The following is a 17,070-nucleotide window of genomic DNA, read 5'->3' as shown; positions in this document are numbered from 1 at the left end:
ACATCATTCAGTGTGACGTATATACGTATGTCCATATGGACACATATGTATATGTCCATATACATATATACATCACATACATATATGTATGTCCATATATATGTATATATGTATACATTCTAGAAATTTAATTTCTGAAAAATTAATTAGAAATAACTTTATGTTCTACCTCACACATGCATTTAAAAAATGGTCAAAATATATAATTTTTTTTTTGCTACAAAATCTCTTAACACTGTTTCCTCGAGCTTATTCCTTGTTTACAGCAGCAGTTTGTAACTAATTCCATCCTGTTGGAAATTCCAGCTCAGTTCTTTCCTTTAATAGGCCAACTCTTTTTGTAGTTAATCAGAATTATTCCAAAAGCTTTCTTCCCTAAGTTCAATGCTTTTTCTTAATTAGTAAAAACATTATTGACAACCATTCAGCCAATTGCACTCATCAAGTAGTTAGCAATTTATAGAGTTTTGATTGTTGAAAAAGAGAAAGATGAAACTACCAAGAAGACCAATGGATGCAAACTTTACAATCTTCCCAGAAATTCTTCTGATAACAACAACTCCCACAATCTACAAGCTCCTTTTAGAGACTTAACATATGTTAACAAGAGGCACTAGAAGGTATAAATTTAGTCATTCATATGTTGTATAAAAACACAATTAATGTACTCTTTGGCAGTGTGCGGCGGCTCATGCCTGTAATCCCAGCACTTCTGGGAGGCCAAGGCAGGCAGATCACTTGAGGCCAGGAGTTTGAGACGAATCTGGCCAACATGGCAACACTCTGTCCCTGTTAAAAATACAAAAATTAGCCAGACTTGATAGTGCATGCCTGTAATCCCAGCTACTCAGGAGGCTGTGGCATGAGAATCTCTTGAACCCGGGAAGCAGAGGTTGCACTGAGCCGAGACTGTGCCAATGCACTCCAGCCTAGGTGACAGAGCAAGATTGTCTCACAAAAATAAATAAATAAATAAATAAAATAAAAAATAAAGCAAAATAAAACAAAAAAATGTACTTCTTTATCCAACTTTTACTGGGGACTTGTTGTAGTAAGGATCTCTCAAAGAAAAATTTCACAGTCACTATCCTTGAAGAACTTATCACCTAGTGAAGGTCATAAAACATATGGTACAATTTATTAAATAGAGACAAGTAGAGGATGTTATATAAAGAAATCTAGTATAACTGAATTTACTGTACACCATATGAAACTCAACTTGGTGATGCAAACATAGACTTCTATTTTTCTTTACAATTTTGGGATTTTTTTTTTTTCAGTTGTAGTAAGAAAACAAACGTTATCATCAGCCCTAACTTTATGATCTGGAAACGGAATATTTCAGATTGGAGTTTTAAAGTCTCTATCTGCAAAGCATTTAAGAGGTTTCTCCTTTGTCTTGCTACATTTTCCCAAGTATGGGCATTAATTTATTAACCCTCAGTTGATTGGCAGTGTCAGCTAAACACAGTATCTTATTCCCTGACGGAACCAGCAACCTGAAGTGAGTGTAATTGCTTCGTATCCAGATGACAGAAAGCAATTTCAGTGACTGCTTTACTTAATTAGGATGCATGAAGCATGAACCTCCAGGTCACCTATGTCTGTAAATTCTGCCTCTTCAATTTTCTTGAGAAAGCACTTATGTCTCCAGCACCTTGACATGGTTTTTAGCAAACACATATAAACTCAGCACAACCAAATTTCACTTATTTCTGGCTATATTATCTATACTGCCTTCTGGTTTTGCCACAGACCCCAGTTCATTTAATTACCCACTTCGCTTTCTGGGCATTCACTGAAAAGTTAACAGTGAAAAAGCTTCATTATCCATTTGTTGGCACAATATTTTTGAAGGAATAGTTGAGCCCATTTTATTTATTTTGCATGAGGAAAACTCTTTGAAACAAAAGATTTTGGCCTTTTGCCTGGATTAAGAGAAGATTTGAAAGAAGACTAAGTTTGCATTGTTCTGAAGTAGCTGCCTACCATCATGAAGCAATGTGCAACACAAGAGTTGTGCAAAATGACAGCATGGAAAACCAGACAACTGCTTTGCACCTTGGGGATCTCAAGTAGGTGGTTCAATGCAAGGTGCAGATCAAGAAACACATGTACTCAAATATGAGTAAAAACACATTTCAAAGACACAAATCAGTGATTTTTAAATTATGTGATATTTTGGACAACCCACTACAACATGATTGTAGGTATTTATCAAGCATCTATGATGATACAAAGCTATGATTGAGATAATAAAATATACAAGAGATAGCTGCCACACTGAAACAGCTTATGACCAAGAACAGTGGCAACAGTAAAAGTAACAGTAGCAAAGCTATAAAAAGCATCTCATATGAAATGTGTATACTATATTATATAAAAATTCATTTATTTCCTTTTAGGGTTATTAATTGAGAATTAACTGTATCTTGATTATCCAGTCTTGATCTATTCTTATTATGATTATTTTCAACTTATAGCAGCGAGGAAAGTTTCAACATATGGGTGCTTTGGTATATAAGACCAGTCTACTTTAACCAATTAGTAATTAGTCCATACACCTCAGAGTTAGTCTTGGTATCTCAGGAAATACTAAATTTAAAGTTTGAATATATAACACAAATCCAACGTTTTGACTGGATTTAATTTTACTGGGTTACATCCAAGAGTTTCCTAAAACTCAGTAGGGTTGCAAGTGCTCCATGAATATTTTTATGTAAATATGTGATATGTGTGCATATAATATATGGCTTCAAAGGGAAGACACTTGTACATGTAGGCATGTGTGCAACTGCGTGCACATCCTTTGTCCATTCATTCAGCACAGCTCCTCCAAAACTGAGTTACAAGACTGCACTTCTTGCTTACTGCAGTCTTTTATTTATTTGTTTATTTATTTATTATTATTATTTTTTATTATACTTTAAGTTTAAGTTCTAGGGTATATGTGCATAACGTGCAGGTTTGTTACATATGTATACTTGTGCCATGTTGGTGTGCTGCACCCATCAACTCGTCAGCACCCATCAATTCATCATTTATATCAGGTATAACTCCCAATGCAATCCCTCCCCCCTCCCCCCTCCCCATGATAGGCCCCAGTGTGTGATGTTCCCCTTCCCGAGTCCAAGTGATCTCATTGTTCAGTTCCCACCTATGAGTGAGAACATGCGGTGTTTGGTTTTCTCTTCTTGTGATAGTTTGCTAAGAATGATGGTTTCCAGCTGCATCCATGTCCCTACAAAGGACGCAAACTCATCCTTTTTTAATGGCTACATAATATTCCATGGTGTATATGTGCCACATTTTCTTAATCCAGTCTGTCACAGATGGACATTTGGGTTGATTCCAAGTCTTTGCTATTGTGAATAGTGCCACAATAAACATACGTGTGCATGTGTCTTTATAGCAGCATGATTTATAATCCTTTGGGTATATACCCAGTAGTGGGATGGCTGGGTCATATGGTACATCTAGTTCTAGATCCTTGAGGAATCGCCATACTGTTTTCCATAATGGTTGAACTAGTTTACAATCCCATCAACAGTGTAAAAGTGTTCCTATTTCTCCACATCCTCTCCAACACCTGTTGTTTCCTGACTTTTTAATGATTGCCATTCTAACTGGTGTGAGATGGTATCTCATTGTGGTTTTGATTTGCATTTCTCTGATGGCGAGTGATGATGAGCATTTTTTCATGCGTCTGTTGGCTGTATGAATGTCTTCTTTTGAGAAATGTCTGTTCATATCCTTTGCCCACTTTTTGATGGGGTTGTCTAAAACACCAAAAGCAACGGCAGCAAAAGCCAAAATTGACAGATGGGATCTAATTAAACTAAAGAGCTTCTGCACAGCAAAAGAAACTACCATCAGAGTGAACAGGCAACCTACAGAATGGGAAAAAATTTTTGCAATCTACTCATCTGACAAAGGGCTAATATCCAGAATCTACAAAGAACTCAAACAAATATACAAGCTTACTGCAGTCTTATCCGTTGTAGCTGACTGTGTGGTTCGCTTCAATTCTTGGCTAACAGCCTGCAGAACATCGCCATGATGAGGAAGACATGCACAGAAACCACTCAGTGAAATGTATCACAGCAGATGTGATCAGCAATGTGCAAGAACCTACGAGCTGTATAATACCTGGCCGTCTGCCATTCTTCCTTCCTGTCCACTCACAGTTCTATCAAGTATGGATGCCACAGATGAGGTCCTAATCAAGAAAAAACTGGAAAACAACATCAGTCTTAGAAAATGACATTTATGCATTCAAATAAATGGCACAGCCATTGTTGCTGTGCAGTTCTTGCTGCTAAGGCTTTTATATGCTTTTATTGTCTTCTTCGGTCAAAACACAGGAGTGCTTACTGATTACAAGGAAGCAGAGGTCAAAGTATTGATTTTAATGATCCTACTGAATTTTCAACAGTCTTAGCTTAGTAAGGTAAAAGACAGAGTGACAGAGTCTAAAGTGTTTTTAAACAGATTTGCATTGTTCAGGCCATGGACTGCTTTACACTTTAGAGAGTTGAAGAAGAAGTGAAGAAGTGGATATTAGGCATTTGAGAACACTTCTCCACTAATGAATGTAGATCCGGAGCATGATAGAATTTGAAGAGATCTGAGATGCCTCTTGTCTTTAAGTTCAAACCTTAATTTTTCTAGTAAGGAAATAGAAGTCCAGACAGGAAAAATAACTTATTCAAGGCCATAGAAAAGGTAAATGCAAGGGCTAAAATCATTTTTACTGTCCTTAGTTAGATCCAGTAATTGTTTTCATTATGATGTGTTTATTATATAACTTGCCTGAGGATGTTTCATTTCTTCTCTCTCTTCCTTTCTCTCTCTCTTTCCTATCCCTTTTCTCTTTCTCCCTAACAATCCCTTTCCCTGTTTCTCTTCCTCTTCTTCTCTCTCTCCTTATTGTCTTCCCTTTCTTCTTTCATTTTCCTCTTATGCTTTCATCCACTCATTCATTCATATATTTAACAACTATTTACTGAGTATCTATTATATGTCAGGCATAGTGTTAGAAGCCAGGGATTCAGATGGGGCCTGACCTTATGGAACTTACAGTCCAAAAGGGCACATGAACACTGAGCAGGTCAGGTAAGGCTTTCTGCAGAAGTCATATTTATAACTGAGATCTGAAGGATGGGTAGAAGATAGTTACAGAATGAGGAGTGGGGGTCACATTCCAAGCAGAGGAAACAGTATGTGCTGATGTCCCACAGCGGAAGGATACTCAGTCAGTTCTAAGGCTAGAAGAGGCAGAACTGACACACGAGGCAGTGGTAAAGTAGTATCACTATTTGACCCTGTCTTCAGTGCATTAATAAATCAGGAAGAAACATTCTAAAGTAAACTTAAAAAAAAAACAACAAAAAACAAATAGAGGGAAATGTATCATGTATCTTGCTAAGACAACGTTACCATGACCCATGACCTTGTATATTAATCACCTTTTTACCCACCGATTCTGGCCCTCTCATGGAAGCCAGTGTGGTCATTGTGGTATATGGACAGTGGACTCCGAAATCAGACAAATCACAGAATTGAACCTTCCCTCTGAACTTTCTGGTGCTTTGGTCTTGAGCAAATCTTTCTGTCTCTAAGCTTCAGCTTTCTCATGTGCAGAATCAAGAATTCAAAACTGCTATACAGAAGGCTACACAGAACACATGTCAGGAACCCAGTAGGATGCCAAGCACATTAAGTACTTAAACATTCAATAAGCAGGTTAAAAAGTCTATGACATTCAAGTTTTAAGTCATAGTATCAGTAGATGCTTTTTAATAGGAGTAATGGATTTTTCAGAAATATAAAATCTATACTCTGTACCTAGATACTGCCAGAGATGGAAAAATGTACATTTTCAAGAGAACATATTGGGTCTGGAAATGCCATATGTAACCTTCTCCCAAAAGTAGAGAAGGTTAGTAAGCCCTTGGGCCATCAACATGGTCAACTCAGTCTCAAGATTATTCTTACTAATGCAGATAGACAAAAACAGGTTCCAATTCTCAGCATTAATGGATGGAACAGGACTCACAAACACTGGAAATAAAATGAAGGGCATTTAACTTTCTCTGTCTCAGTTTTGTCCTCTGCTAATGGAGCTAATACCTCACAGGGTGACTTTGGACTATAATTATCATTATACCTTGTATCATTATCATTATGTGTCATTATACACTATAGTTATTAGTATTACACCCTATATCTGGGGCATAATACATGCTCACCTCTTGTATTCATGGAATATGATGGTCACATTTAATATAGATTCAAAATTATAATATTTGATAATTTGATTATAAGGGAAATAGTTTTAAAAAACTAAACTGTTTCCTTGTTCAATAAATTTCATAGGTGTTATGAAAAATCAATTTTTGGTCATAATTTTTAAATAATGGGAATGAGAGTTAGAGTCCCTATGCAGGGAAAAGAAAGCCTGTGACTCTTTCTGACAAGGCTTTACTGGTTCCAAGTCTGTTTTCAATCTCACACAAACAAGTTTATTGCTTGAGTGAAAGCAAAAACCAAAATCTCTTATGTCTTTAAGCAGAAAGAGCTCTTGGTAGCTAGAGCTGGAATTCTTTATAAAAATAGTTTATTGCAAAGCACATATTTATCAATATTTTTAAAGGTAAAATTATATTAGTGAATGAAGCTCTCTCTGTAACAGAAGTTTTGAAATTCATAGCTGTTCATCAACCTGGTATTGCTTTTCATACTTTCTCAGCAGTGCCAGCCCCCAGGACATTAACAGTCACAGTGGGATGTTAGCGATGTTTTCTCATGCTGTATATAAAACATTTTACTTTCAGAGTGGCATTTGGTAAACTAGACTAATTCACATAGAGGAGCATCTCTCTGAATACATTTTTGAAAAATTGCCTTTGATTGGAATTAAAAACATCACCATTTGGCAACCATCATGGTTATAATTGATTCAGAAAGAAATATCAATGGATGCCAAAACAAGATGAACAGGATATCTACATCACTGCAAAATAAAGCAGAGAAGAACAGAAGTCTAGCAAGCATCACCTCAACTTAGGGATGAAAACTGACATCAGCAGGAATGAGAAACAGACATCAGGTGTCTTCAGACACAAGCCACTGGGACACACACCATGCCACTTCTGGGGCAAAAATGCATCATCTGAATATAATCATGAGCAGGCATCAGACAAACTCAAATATTGACAGAGTTGACCAAAAAACTCTCCAGTACGCTTTAAAAGTGTCAAGGTCATGAAAGGTAAGGGAAGACTAAGCACTTTCCCAGACTGAAGAAACGGAGGGGACGTGACGACTGGAGGCAACATGGGACCTAGGACTTTCTTTTTCTAGAAACAGATTTTGGGACGATGGTAAAATCTGAATAAGGCATTTAGATTAGATGTTACTGTGTTCATGCTAATTTCCTGAATTTGATCACTGTACTAGTGTTAGGAAAGAGAATATCCTTGTTTTGTGGTAAGCCAAAGTATTTTAGGGTAGAGATATAGTATGTCTGAAATTGTTCTTAAGCAGTACAGAAGGAAATTGGGTGTGCATGTATGATGTATATGTAGAGAGAGAAGGAGAGAAAGAGGGGAAGTAAAAATGGAAACGTGAAAAAATTTGGTGAGTCCAAGTAAAGTGTATGGTGATTCTTTATAATATTTTGCAAGTATTTGGGAATTCTGAAATGATGTCAAAATGTAAAAACTTAAAACAAGTATTTTTCCTTCAAACCACAATAACCCTCTGTTATGACATGATTTCTTTCTGGTATTGGGTTTGATTATGAACAGCTTGGTGAAGAGGTACAACATATCAGTGATGGTGGAAAAGAAGAGTAAATATATATGCGTAAGTATGTTCTTCTGACTAACTCCATTTGATGGTTTCTTGGCAACGTCCAAGTCAATGCACAGAAAAAGGCTGTTATTTTCCACTCAAGTCAGCTCAGAGAAAAGATGAGATTCAGGTACGAGCCATTCACAAAAAGGTTTAGTTGGTGACCTTAGGTTGGATGAGAGCCAACTGCTACTGTCTTTGATATCTATACTTCCAGGCAGCCTTTATTTTTCCAGTTTCTTCTCCTTTGTCCTTAATTTTCCTCTCTCCTCTTAATTAAGTCCCAAACCTATTCAGGTAGGATTTAGCCAATCTAATTCTCTCTATATTCAAAACAAAACACTTCCCCCTGGACAGGCCAGACTCCTCGTTGTCCTCAAATCATACTTAATCCTGCCTCAATATTTTCTCTTACATTGTCCCCTCTGTATAAAGATAATTAAAATTAATAATATTAATAGCAGCTACTAGTTGTTGAATACCAATTTCATGTGAGGTACTGTCTTAGATGCTAATTAATAAATATACACACAGAACCTAATTTAATCCATCCATCTTCCATGCAATAGACATTACTATTTCCAGTTTTGGAGCTCAGAAATCTGATGGTTAAAAATTTAGACAACTTTTTTTTTAACATCTGGCTTTGTCCTTTCCACAACCGTTTCTTAAAGTATGTACCTTAGAACACTGAAGTTGTTATTTGAAAAAAAAGTGGTCAAATATGTTGGGAAAATGCTGCATTAAGTTAATTAATCAACTTAGCCTCTGCTGTACTAATTTGTGTTTCTGTTCTCCAATGTTTACATATTACACAGCATTCCCCATTTCATGTATATCATACCATTCAACAGCCGCTTTAAAAAATTATTTGTTGCTATTTTATGTAATTTTGTCTTGTCACCCAAATAGATGGTATTTACCTGAAGAATGGGATGTATCTTATACTTGTTTCCCTCACATGTTAAGCACATAGTGGGTGTTCAATAAATGTCCCACAAGTGGCAGGAACACACTAAGCTCTCTACACCATCTCTTTTCTTCTTACAGCATTCCTTAGCAGTTCTCCTTGAATTTCCATGCCTCCAATTTCCTTTGTCCAAGCTAACATTTACATGTAAAAGAAGTGACCTTTGGATGTTCTGAAGTTGACTTCTAATCATTAATAGAGGTTTCTGCCCTCTGACAGCATTTGATTACATTTGGGTAACTCTTCATTCTCTTTTTACCCAGGTAAGAGTCAATTTTTCAAACAGCAGAGTCCTTAAAAGGTTTTGAACAAGAAAGCAAAAATTTAATTTAAATAAGCATTACATACCTGGCAGTTGGGAAGAATGAAAGGGCCATAAACAGTTCTTTAGAAAGCACCATGGTTTGTTAAATTATAGATAATAAAATCATAGTATCACCAAAAAAAAAAAAAAAAAAAAAAAAAAAAAGCACTATAGAGACTTTGAAATGACTTTTCTAAACTGCAAGAATTGCATTTAATTCCTGTTTCCTGGGATTACACACGAGCATGACTGCATTTGGAGGAAAGCAGGCATACTATTTCTGCCAAGTCCTTGCAGATTTATGTGAAAATTGGAAATGTCTATATCTTTGCAAAACCGATCTTGAGCTTTTAAGCGCCTAAATGTAAGAATGTACACATTGTCGCATTTTCAAGGCTAAAAGAGTGTCTGACATATCTTGATTCCTTAGTAGCCATACACTTTCCAGGGAGCTTCAAACCTTTCTGTATTCCAACTTTGGTTGTTAGTGGGTGATTGATACACAGCTGCTATATTTTGGATATCAGGTTGAATTTGGGGGCAGTTTCTGGGAAGAAAAGATGGAGGAGCCTGGAAGAGTTTAACACATTTAAAGCTATATTTAAGAAGTCTCAGCTACCAGAGCAAGTAGCAAGAAATAACTAGTGATTATCTTTAATGTACACAGAATCCCTGAGAACATAAAATATAAAAGCTACAGTGCTGGGTACAATAGGAAGGAAAAGTCCCCAGAACTACAGCTTTTTCTCATCTTCTCTTCGTGGACAAATATTTTGAACTTTCCTCCATTTGCTGCATAGACCTACTGATTATCATTTATTCCTATATTATCCTGCGTCTATTACAACCTTTCATCATTCTATTGAAATGATTTTCAAAATTTGCTGCCTGAACTAGCAACATCAGCATCAGCTGGGAATTTTTCAGAAGTAGAAATTTTCTGGCTTCATTGCAAATCTGTGTAATCAGAATCTTGGGGTGAGAGAACGGGGACTGACCAGCGAATCTGTGTTTAATAAGCCCTTCTAGGAATTTCAATGCAGTGTACAGTCTGAACACCTCTGCCCTCTTGGAACTACTCTCTCAAGGTTCAGTCATTACCTCTGATTCACCAAGTCTAGTAGTCTTTCCTTAGACCTGATCCTTTTTTTATCTCTATCATGTCACATCACTCCTTGAGACTTCCCATTATTTTCTATAATTTTGTACTACCTCAACTGATTCTCTTTTTATCTCACAATATTCCATTATCTTTTTCATGAACTCTCCTCCCATTATCTAGAGCTTTCCATAATTAAATCTCACCTTTTTCCACTGTGTACTTTCTCTCATGAGCATCTGATGCATCTCTATGATCTCAATTATTAAGTTTAGTCACAAGACTTTAAATGTTTATTTTTTATTCAAGCCCCTTTATTAATCTCCAAGTTTGTGTTTCCAATTGCTTGCGTAGAAATGGCATCTCTGTGTTCCATGGACTCTTAAAAGAAAAACATCAAAACCCAAACACCTGGTCCTCACCACCCCCAAGCAGCTGCTCCCGTTTCTGTCACCAGACTCACAGAGAAGGAACCCCAAAGACTCAGGCTCATCTTTGTTTTTTATTCACTCCATGATTACTTGCCAAGTCTCATTGAGTCTGTTTATATTCTTTGCTTTTCCACCAATTTTCTTGTATGTTCAGCTTGCAGTCATCTTTCACTCTAGTTCTTTCTAGTAATTGCAACTAATATTCTGAGTATTAATATGATGTTTTTATTGTATCATTATGAAGACATTCAATTATTCAATATCTGCCACCATCTCCTACAAAAAGTCCTACTTCATTAACTTGACATTAAGATGATCTATTATCTATGATGTGACTCCAAACTTCCTTTCCAGCCTTAACTGTTATTGTTCTCTGTTACAGTTTGCTCAATCCAGTTCAACTCCATTGAAGAGTCTCTAGAATTTATTATCACTTTTAATATTCCTGTAGTTTTATTATTATATATATACATATATATACACACATATATACGTATATACACTATATATATATATATATACACACGTATATATGTGTGTGTATATATATATTTTTAGAGATGGAGTCTTGCTCTGTCATGCAGGCTGGAGTGCAGTGATGCGATCTTGGTTCACTGCAACCTCCACCTCCTGGGTTCAGGTGATTCTCCTGCCTCAGCCTCCGGAGTAGCTGAGACTACAGATTTTTATTTTTTTAATGCTTTCACCCAATCTGGAATACTATCTGAGTCCTCTTTCCATATCACCTTCTTAGGTTGTCCTCATCTAAATATTATCTTTCCCTTATTTTCACCTCCTTAGTATTTTTCTTATGGCAGGTGACACATCACAAGTTATTATAATAATGTATAAAATGGTTTCTTGGCTACGCTGTAAACTCCTGAAGACAGACACTGTGCTGGCCTCTAAGTATTCTTTCTCACATGAGTACCCAGCATACAATTTGTTATATCACAGATGCTTAATAAATGTTCATGTACTGAATAAATTCTGCCTGCAGGTTGCTTATGAGATGGGTGATGGGTCTCATAAAAGCAGCAGCAATGAGGATGGGGCAGGGGGACAGATGAGACATAAAAAATGCAGACAAGAAATTTTTGACTGGGAGAAACAAACAATAGAGTTTTCCTATAGAAGAGACTTGGGAAAGTAATGCAGGTTTGTTTTCAAATTGTGAAGAGTTCTAAACACAGGCTAAGAGACTCAGAGAAGACTACTCAACCCGGTGCTTCCCAAGAGTTTAGCATATTGTGTAACATTAGTTCTGATGAAAATGTTCAGGTTCTAACCCATAAAATTGAGGGTTCAATAGTCAAATAATTTTGGAAAAATTGGCAAACAAAAATAAATAGGGTTATTTATTGTAACACCTCCTAGTCCTTTTGTTTTGCTAATGTGTGACTTTCCAGGAGTGTCTACAGCCAGTGGTATTGCCTACAATTTTTGTCTTTTTTTTTTTTTTTTGAAATGGAGTATCACTCTGTCACCAGGCTGGAGTGCAGTGGTGCAATCTTGGTTCACCATCTTGGCTTGAATCTGCCTCCCAGATTCAAGCAATTCTCTGCCTCAGCCTCCCGAGTAGCTGCGATTACAAGTGCCCCATGCCTGGCTAATTTTTTGTATTTTTAGTAGAGACAGGGTTTCACTGTCTTGGCCAGGCTGGTCTTGAACTTCTAACCTCATGATCTACCCACCTGGCCTCCCAAAGTGCTGGGATTACAGGTGCCAATCATCGCACCCAGTCTTTTCTACACTTTTATGACCACTAAACTCTTTTATATCAGAGCATCCTGTGAGAATAACATTTCTAAGGAATTCATGCTGGGAAACACTGCATGAATAACTCTTTGCAACTCAATATTTTGTGAACTTTTAAATAAGTAAAGGCAAGTTTAATATTCAATATCTTGGAAATGAAAGAAATAAATTAGGAGGCCCATAAAGTATCAAGGAAAAGGGCACTTCTATTTTAAGTGTTCAAATATTGTTATCTGCTTCAGATAGCCCTCCAAAAGGATTTCCCAGATTATCAGCTATTTGTTGCCTGTCTCCAGATCTATCCTCCACGAGCTATCACCCACCCTCCTTCCCTATTGTCACTTAATGAGATAGTTTTTTCCTGGAGGAATCTTCTTAACAATTAAAGGAAGGTAGGAAAAAATAAATTAATTACACACACAAACCCTTGAGGCCCTTATAATTTAAAATGGATTTACTATGACTTGAAAGTGTTGTAAAAGCAACATATACATTGAATAGGTATTTGTATAGGAGAACAGAATGAAAACCTGACCACGAGGAAATGGAGTCTACCTGGTCTTCGGCCTTTCATAGTTGTGTTCCAATGTTTTCTTCTAAACACCATAAAGTTCACTTAAAAAATGTTCAACGTAATAAGCACCAAATACCATGTACCAGTTCTAGAGTTTCACACATATGCCAAAATAGTCTTACCCTTGTAATCCCTAAGAACTTGACCCTTGAAATATCGTGAAGGAAAAACACAAGCTTTTCTTACAGTATTTTATAAAGATGAATTTCTCCAGACCATAAGGCAAACAAAATAGTGTGTGTGCACATGTAAGTATGTAGAAAATGAATTTAATGAAATGTTTTTTCCAGTAGATGGAGAAGGTCCCAAATTAATCAGAGAAAGGAGTTCATATGTGAATATCTTCTTGCCCAATTTGGAATCATTACCACTAGAGACTATTAGGAATTACTATATTCTAAGTTTGTAGATGTATAATAAATATAGTTATCAATATGGCTCTTCAATTTTTTAATATGATCCTACTTTTTCTTGATGTTCTTCTAAACACTCAAATCCTCCAGCCTAAACTTATCATCAGGTAGAAAATTTTAATAATTTTTTTCTGAAATTCTTATGAAGTATTTTACTTGAATGTCCCAGAATTAGAATCCATCATTAAGAATGTACCTATGTCACAAATAGTGTTTAAATGAATTCAATCAATGGGTTGATTTCACACAGGGATTGAAATATGGTTGAAGCAAGGCTGTGGACAGCCCCTGTAACTTAGGCTGTCCTCTGGATAAGATGAACATGTTGCTCATGTTATTATTTCCCTTGACATGATTGGATCTACTTTACGATAAGCAAGAACTCATTCCTTCGTCATCAGCAAAAGCTAGAAAGGTTAAATACGTTCCACAGTAGAAACTACAAAACTGTAAGCAGATGCATACGCAATTGCCACAGAAAATCATCGCTTTCAAGATACAAGACTCCTGGCTTCATCTCACACACACACACACACACACACACCACACACACACACACACACACAACAAACAAACAAATGAAAAATGGTAAGGTAAGAGCAGAGTCTTTGATTCTCTCATTTACCAGTGACTCACCAATGCTTTGTAGAGTGTCTGACATGTTAGGTACTTAGTAATTATTTGTTGAACGAATGAATGAATGCAGGAATGTGTGATTTTATTTTCTACTCTGGTCATATCATGATTCAACTTTAGATATTTACTCTAGCATATTACTAGGTTGGTACAAAAGTTATCACGGTTTTTGCCATGACTTTTAATTACTCTTAATAGCAAAACCACAATTACTTTTGCACCAACCAAATATTAACACTTTTATTAAAGGCAGAAGAGTATATATTTTCATCATTCCATCCCCTACACAGACAAAACTGGTAGCCTGTTGGGAACAGGTACTCAATATATCTGTTAAACAGAAGACTGTTTAAAACACTATCTTTTAACTTTTTAGAGTACTTAGGTCTTTGATCACCTACCTCATTATACGTCAAAGAATTCAGTAACCCCTCTAGTTTACACTGCCCAGCAGGTAGCCTTTCACTAAGTTACAGGCTGAATGGCCCCAAATCTTTATGTTCCTGGAAACACTTGACTCACTGGCCATGCATGAATTGTCCAACCCATCTTCCGCAAGCAAGCGTGCTGGGTGGTATGCGCTTTCAGCAACAATACTGTCATTCTCACTTACCATCTAAATCAGAATTCTTGACTGGTTCTGTTCCCTCTTGGGGCACTTTGTTTATTGCTCCGGCCAGAAGGCAGAACCAGGTTCCATTCACCCCATTTGATTCTATGATTCGAATCTATTGTGTTTGATGTGCTGGTTAGAGTTGGAGTCTTGCATGAGAAAGGAAATGAAAAATTGCAGGAAATCACAATCAAGCCTAGCAACATCAGGTGAGTGAAAAGCAGTGTCCAATTCTTGAGACTACCTCAGAAAGCAAAGCCTCACCTTGATGTTGATGTGAGAGGAATATCAGGTTGTATTTCTGTGAGATATTAAACAACTCAACACTTAATGGAAAAGGGACATACGATTTCTCATGAGGGGCCTGAGCTATGGCTCCATTCTTGCCCACATTAGCTATTAAGAGATAAAAGCAGGTGGAAATTATTCATTCCCTTCAAACTCACATTCTTAAATGCTATTTTATAAAATAGCTTTATCCTAATCTTCTGCTTCCAGGGAAATATGACAAATGACTCCTCCCCCAGGGAAGGCTGAGGACCCTCCACATACTTCAGCACATCTTGGCTAGTCTATCATCTCAGGTACAATCATTGCTCGAGAGCCAACAGGCATTATACGTGACTCCGTTGACTTGCCTTTATTATTATGAGGCACAACCCGACTCCCCCACCCCAAGGCTGTTCTAACATGCCTTAGCAATATGATCCCCTCCACACACACAGCTCCACATCAGCCCAAATTCTCAGGGTCAGACTTGTAAGTAGTCACCTTTCAGAGTGTGAGGAAAACTCTCCAAAATATATGGTATGCATATATACTCCAAGTCCTAGAACACATACACTAAAATAGAGTATATAATATCAATAATCTCCAAAATATATTGCATTAACACTACTCTCACATTATCTATATCTGAAGTGAGTTTTTTCGGTCTTAAAGCATCATTTTATAATTGTCCTGAAACCAAATTAACCAAGTTCATGAGAGGAAAGTGGGAAAGGGTGGCCTAAGGAGCCCAAGCCAGTAAGGAGGCCTGTGTGTTGCCTGGGTTTGCAGGGGAAGAGAAGACACGGCCAGATGAGAAGGTCCCTAGAAGCAATGGACACCTGGCCATTTCTACCTTGCCTAGTCATTGTGGGTAGTTTGTGTTGGCTCTGCTGGACTGCAACTCTTTGAGGGCAGAGGAGGCACTGAGGTGTAATGGAGGATGGGCTCCAGAGTCTTGGGAGACTGGATTAAAATCCCATTTCCTCTGTTTTCTAGTTCTGTGAGTTTGGGAAAGTTCCCTTACTCTCGGAGGCTCAGTTCCCTCACTTGTGACCCACAGGCTAATAATTACCTGCTTCCAGATCTGCTATACAACATTGTTCTGATAGTCAACAACAATGTATTGTACACTTAAAAACTTGTTGAGAGGGTGGGTCCTATGTTCAGTGTCTTACCACTCACACACACCTAATATAATAATAACAACTTTGCAGGTTATTCTGGAATAATGTGAAATGAAATAACAACTGGACCCAGAAAACAGAAGATGCTCAAAAGCCTTATTGTCTTCTACAAAGTACTCCCCTCAGTATCATGCACATGGCAGGAAGCAATACATAGAGAAAAATTTTAAATGGGGATTATGACTTCTTCACCATTGTTTTGCGGGTATGGAACATGATGCTGGGGATGGAGGAGACTCCCAATTTTTATGCATATAAATAAAATGTATCAATTATTTATTGAGAGATTCATGTAGCTCTCTGATACACCTTGGTAATAGAGAATTAAACAAATAAATATTAAAAAGTACAATTTGTATCTTTAACTAAGGCAGAGATAAGATACAGTTTTGTTTACAGAAATAAAAGTGTTTCCTAGACTAGTTTTAAAGTCCCTGCCATGTCAGACAGAAATCACAAGAAAACCAAAGTAATGAGTGGACATCTCTCAGATTATTGAAATACATTTCATAATTATCTAATATGAAAAATTATATCTTATTTGATGTTATGTATATTTTTCTACAATAAAAAATAACATCTTCATATGCTACTGGTTGGCTAGAAGTGTCACTTTTAGAAGTGTTACTTTTCTTAAACACACTTCTGTTTATATATTAATAACATACCTATACATTTGAAACTCTGGTGCACACGCATTTTTCAGAGAATTTCTACTCATCTGCAAATGGGCCCAAGCGCCCGGAATGCAGGTCATCCACACTGAATGAACTAACAATAATCACAGCTCTCATCTTGGCCTCTCTTTGAACATCTCTGGACCTCACTTCAAAGAAGAGGGCTCCCTTAGTCCAGGTGCATTTATAATATGGTGAGGGCACCTGATTAATGGGAGGGGAGAAGGCCTGACTTATAGATTGGCAATTGCCAAGGAAGACATTGACCTTGGCTCACAAGAAAT

General features: G+C 36.9%; 1 long non-coding RNA gene across 1 annotated transcript; it reads left to right on the top strand.

Moving 5' to 3' along the window:
* The first annotated feature begins 13,656 nt into the window (after nucleotides 1–13,656).
* LOC117098480 lies at nucleotides 13,657–16,308 on the top strand. The gene is made up of 3 exons (XR_004443428.1): nucleotides 13,657–13,855; nucleotides 15,154–15,239; nucleotides 16,140–16,308. It is a non-coding gene; the product is annotated as an uncharacterized LOC117098480 (long non-coding RNA).
* The last annotated feature ends 762 nt before the right edge of the window (nucleotides 16,309–17,070 follow it).

Source organism: Trachypithecus francoisi, unplaced genomic scaffold, assembly GCF_009764315.1.
Source record: "Trachypithecus francoisi isolate TF-2019V2 unplaced genomic scaffold, Tfra_2.0 Lachesis_group16, whole genome shotgun sequence".
Classification (NCBI taxonomy): Eukaryota; Metazoa; Chordata; class Mammalia; order Primates; family Cercopithecidae; genus Trachypithecus; species Trachypithecus francoisi.
Note: the sequence above shows the minus strand (reverse complement) of the source record. Positions and strands in the feature narration are given on the sequence as shown.